Here is a 6,124-nt window from a genome sequence, read left to right on the forward strand (position 1 = left end):
GAAATTATATCAAAATAACACATTTAATTTGATATACAATGATGTAGACCACTTCCCAAGCTCATTCCTTAGGGAGCATAACAGTGCATGTTTTCCAGGTCTCCTCACACAATCACAAGTGAAACAATTAGCTCCACCTGTGGATCTTTAAAATGTGTCAGCCAGTAATGATTACACCTGCGCACAAACTAGTAGAAATGGAAACCCTGCACTGTTAGTGATCCCTAAGGAATGAGTTTGGGAGACACTGGTGTAGACCAATCTTTATTTTATATATTCTGAACTCTAGTGCATTATTTCCCGGGAATATTCATCAAGTTATTAATATCCTGTTGCAACGAGCATTGCTAAGCCATAGCACACACCAACATTCCTTAGTCTGGATTCATTGGACTGGAGAAAGCGGATATCTGGGTCACATCACATTTTTCTCTTTGCGTCCTATTATTAAACCACCCAGAAATAGTGCAGCACATAGTCATTGCACTGCTAGGTATAATAAATGCCCTAAGTGCCAGATGTTTGTCAGGAGACAAGTGCTTTAATAGCATCATTTTTATGTGGAAGGCATCATTTAGTTTAATGTTGTTGTGCATGTCCTGCCAATATGCCTTGTTCCTTTTTGCAGTGAAGCTCCGGCCCCTGTTTGCACAAGGGAGGAGAGTAGAGCACATCCTTTGCACTGTATTGGTATAGTACTCTTTGGGGGAAATTCAATTCAGAGCGATGATGAATAGCCGCGGGAGGAAGCTCGCAGCTATTCAATTCAACGTGCTGTGTGGCTTGTCGGGAAGCAAGCAGGTCGGAGAATGTCGGTTCTCGCGACTTAACCTGGGTATTAAGGCGCGATAACCAGCATTCTCCAACTAAAGTGCCCGGCGTGCGGCTGTTAGCGCCGTGTTAAGCCGGCAAACAGCTGCGTGCCCGCCACTTTTGTCAGATTTCTCCTCTCATCCCCAGGGGGGTGCGAGAAGAAATCCTTTGCCCGCCCAAACAGCACGTTGAACTGAATAGCTGCGGGTGCTCCCTCCCGCAGCTATTCTACATCGCATTGAATTGAATTCCCCCCTTTGTGCTGTTAGCGAATATTAATTATGGATTATAAATGTTAACCGGTATGCATTTAAGTGTTTTGTTTTATTTTGAAGTATGGTGCTAGTCTAAAAAGGACTACTTTCTACATAAAATATGGTCGCGTCCATTGTAGGTTTTTATTTTACTGTAGCGAGTTCTCTATTGTACAGCATTGCAGAAAGTGCAATTGCTATAGAAGTAGCTGTGTTGTTTATACAGTATCCACTATATCTGTACAGGTAGAATTTGTAGTTTATCTTCAAGAGCAAATAAGTCATTTGTCTTCCCTGGGCAAACAGCGCAGCAGGACAAATGAGTTGCTGTGTTTTCATAAAGCTGCTAAATAAAATGGATTTTTACATTGGATAAACTCCTAATTATACTCTCCTCACATGTAATAAGCGTGTTTATACAATTAGCCACTTGGTGCAACATTGAGCTGCAGATTGTCTGCCTGTTTTTGTCCGGTCCTGTTTGGTAGAGTCTTAATAGGATGCTCTATTATTGCTGCTTATTGAAGAGAATTGAACAAATTGAATCCTCTTGGTGCAACATGGTGTGTGCCCTTACATCCCCTTCCGCAGCAATGAGCATCTGTAACTGGGGCCTGGTATTCACAATGTGCCCTATATTTCACATTTTCTCATGGTAACCCTGGCTGGGGGAGAAGGATCCTGGAGTAAAGCAAATTTCTTTTATAGCAGAAGCAGATTTCACTATCTAAAAGTGGGCAACACTTTTTTTTAAATGGAAGGTATTTAATAATGAGAGAAAAATCTCCTGGACAGTAATCTGATCAATGTTACTCTTACTCCACCACAAACGGAACAATTCACTTGTTGCTCCGATCAGACACCCATTAGCCCTGGCAGTCACATTTTATCTCGCAGCCTGTGGAGGTGTGAAAAATCCTTAGTTTAGATGCCAAAACTGTTTTTTTTTTTAGCTGCCCAAACCAGGATTTTAGACTGGGTTAGCCACTTTTTGCACTAAACCCCATCCTTTTGGGCATGTAAAATACTAATTGAATTGCTTCAATAGATGCCCATTGGACACCCAGTGATAACAATGAATTCCCACCAAACAGTCTTAGCTGTAAATTAATAGTGTATTTAGATAATAAACTACTTCTTACAAAAGTGATGGAAATATGGCCTTTTGGATTACACAATAAACTACTAGAAGATGTCCATACAAGTTACTGTGAAAAAAAAACCAGACCAAGCATGTCACAGCAAATAATCACAGGAAGCACTAAATCATAGTTGGGTACAATCCTGATCTTAATTGCTGTATGTATGCATGTTCAATACTCTAAGTACATTATGTACATATTTGTTTTACTACCCTCAAACTATAATGATCTGCTTAGTTAAGCATTGTTCAGCAACCTGATCTGTAGCCGATTATGTCCAGCTGCACAAACTACGTATGGGTTATAAAATGTTCTAAATCTGGCTTGTCCTTCCTATATTTCCTCATTGATGCCAAGGTCAACTGAGAGGGGGGGGGGGGGAGACACGCAGTTCAAAAATGCAGTTGTGGGTGAGCCCTCTAATTAAGTCAGGGTGCGGTAAAATTATTGGGAAACTGTCCTGCTCAGATTTTTACTGGGAAACAGGTTACCACCTAGTTTGCTATTACCTAACTAAGCAGAGTAATTCTACATGACTTGATGGTCTTGTGGCTGATTTAGCGGGCAGGAGTGGTCATTAACCTGTAACTAAACATGATTATATAAAAATATTCCTTCACTCACTTACATGTGCAGTAGTGCTTTTATAGCTTGCATTATGCTTTGTTCTGTAAGTCTTTTGCACTTATATCATGTTTTGTTTGCACTGCTTCTGTTTATGTACTATCAAATAAAAGTGGTAGGTGCACTGACAATAACTCCCAATGTCAGCTGCGTCTGCGGCAGCTTACAAGTGGGTTCTGCACCCCACCAACAGTAGGCAAAAAGAAAACAATGTAAAGTGCTCACAAATTACAGTTGATGAGTCATATGTCACTTTTTTTAATAATCAGGCAATCTATTCATGCATAGTTTGTATAAACATAACACATTCATTGATCTAAAATGCAGGTCTCATTCAAAAGCCTGAAGAAATGCAAGTCTAAAGTTAAGAAATAAATCAGTGTTAAATTCTATTGCTCGGAATAATGATCTAAAGTATCTCAGAGCTGACACAATGTGGCATAAAAGTATTCAATAGAAAGTCTATGAAAATGATGTTCCTCAATGTGATTAAATACAAATGGTTATAAAGTCTCTTACCGCAGAAATAGCACTGAGTAGTATTAAGCCGAGTAGATGGTAAATCTCAAAGGGTGCTGATTCCACTGAAGTTATTGTAACCTATCAGAGGAATTAATTCCTTGCAGCAGACGACAGGGGTGGTTCCAAAAACAGGCACTCCGTAATGGTGAGCTGGGTCCTCGGCTATAAATGAATCAAATTTTAAGCGTCTGTGTAGAGTGGTGCCGTGCTGGAATATCTCGCACCGGCAGTAGTGCTCCCTTATACTCTGTGGTGCTGGCAGGCCCAAATGACCACAGATGGTATGGGAGATAAAATAAATGCCGGGTATTCACTCCACACTCGTTAGTGATGGGAAACAGCAAACTGCAACTTCACTGGTCAGCAATGGTGGTAAGTAATATCAGCGGCTATAGAGGGTTGAAGTCCCGAAAGTAGTATAAATCTTTTGTAGCAGTACAACCTGGTTCGTTCGTCAGCGGCGAGTAGTATAGCAGCTATTCAGGATAGAATTCCGGAAGTGTGATAAAGCAGAATAGATCCTTACAAGTTGCAGTTTGCTGTTTCCCATCACTAACGAGTGTGGAGTGAATACCCGGCATTTATTTTGATCTCCCATACCATCTTTGCTCATTTTGGCCTGCCAGCACCACAGAGTATAAGGGGCCCATTTATCAAAGTGCACTTGAGGTAAATTCCCCGAAAACATCTGTTTTCGGGGGTTTACCTCAGATACTTAGTATCCCCCGAATGTATGAAGGAGGGACCGCAGCAGGTATCTCCAATACCTGCTGTGATCCCTCCATTGCCGCTGGCAGCTGCCTCCCCCATAGGTTTCTATGGGGGATGCGATGCTGCCAAATGTATCAATATCAGGAATGCGAAGCATTCCCGATATTGGCCCCAGCAGCTAACGCTATCTAAAGATAGCGTTAGCCGCTGTTTCCTATGGGCACTTACCGCATATCAGCCGGCGGAGGGATCTGCCAGATCCCTCCGCCGGCAATGGGCGCCGCTCAAGTGCAGTCCGCGGGACTGCGCATGCGCAGAAGCCCCGACTGCCCTCCGGAGACATCGCAGGGACGGGCTCTTTTCGGAGCCCGTCTCCCTGCATGTCCCGGATAATACATCCGGCAGATAGGATCGCATTTTGCAATGCGATCAGGGGCGGTACTGCATGCCCTGATCGCATTGCAAAATGCGATCATTAATAAATGGGCCCCTAAGGGAGCACTACTGCCGGTGCGAGATATTCCAGCACGGCATCACTCTACACCAGAGGTTCCCAAAGGCGGTCCTCAAGGCTCCCCAACAGTTCAGGTTTTAGAGACTATCCATGGTTCAGCACAGGTGACTTAATTAGTACATCAGCCAATTGGATTTAACTACCTGTGCTCAACCATGGATATCTCTAAAACCTTTAACCGTTGGGGAGCCTTGAGGACCGTGATTGGGAACCTCTGCTCTACACAGACTCTACTTCTAAACAGTACTGGGGATAAATTATCTAAAGGTTGGTTTTGGCTTTCGGACGATTCAATTATTTATTTTTTGTTTACAAATCGACAGGAAACAAACCCTGTAGTGGGCAAGTTTGGTAGAAGCATTGCACAGATCACTATGATCTGTGCAGGCTTAGTTAGGTGCAATAGTATAGAAAGAGTTTAATTTTATTATAAAAATGCATTCCCCTCCCCCCTTCAATCCATAACCAGCCCCAGACCTCTCAGTCTAAGCTGGTATGGTAAAATTGGGTGAAAAAAGGGCAGGGGTTTCCCTCTATTTCTCTATAACAAGCACCAGGCTGAACCAGGTGAGGTGGGGCTAATGCCATAGCAGGGAGACACACAGCGTGGGGTCCCCCTGCCACCACATGCTGGTCAGCCCAGGGCTGGATTTCCTCAGAAAGTCCACTCAAAAAATGGTGTGTCCCCACCCTCCTTATGAGGATCAACAGCCTGGGACTATTCCCCGCACCTCTGGTGGCATTTGGTGCGAGGTTAATGTGTAAAGAACAGATCATAATTTTGTTCTTTACAGGTGCCAACAAGCCTGCACTGGCATGTTTATACTTGTGGAACAACAAGTACCAGCATGCCTAGAGTTTAAGGGCCTGTTGGCACCTATTGTCCACGTGTAAAGAAAATAATAAAATAAACACTGTACACACACACACACACACACACACTACATGTGGTAGTATTTTATTAAAAACAAAACGCACCTCCCAACTACACTAATTACATACTTGCCCAACCCTTGGGTGGCCACCTCTTCATTCGATGTAGCATACAATGGTCTTATAAAAATTATCAAACTGAAAACCCGAACCCACCGGAAACGCACTGTACAGAGACTTCTCGATAAAGGGGAGAGTGCTTCCGGAAACGCGTTCAAGCCATCAACTCCATCTCAGGACTATAAGGACCACACATTTGGGTACTTATTGTTCGGGCTGATTATTGCCGATGTCCCTGCGATCTCTGTGAGACTGTAGCACAGACATGGTGTGGATCTGTTTGTAATCCCTGCTTGGAATATATGCTGTTGTGTCCTATTTTTATTCTATGTTTTACAAAGCTATGGATATTTTTAGTATGTCTTAATAAATCGCTTCCTGCTTCTACTGGGTTTCTGGGTGTCATATATGAGACGGACTCATCCCCAGGAGCTAAAGATTAAAGAAACTGTTATGGACACTCGAGACAGAATACTAATTAATTGGGTCTATTTACTAAGCTGTGTTAGGAAAGAGACTGAATGGTGATAAGGTACCAGCCAATCAGCTCC

The sequence above is a fragment of the Taudactylus pleione genome, unplaced genomic scaffold (genome assembly GCF_031769625.1).
Source record: "Taudactylus pleione unplaced genomic scaffold, aTauple2 ptg000256l, whole genome shotgun sequence".
In the NCBI taxonomy this organism is placed as follows: Eukaryota; Metazoa; Chordata; class Amphibia; order Anura; family Myobatrachidae; genus Taudactylus; species Taudactylus pleione.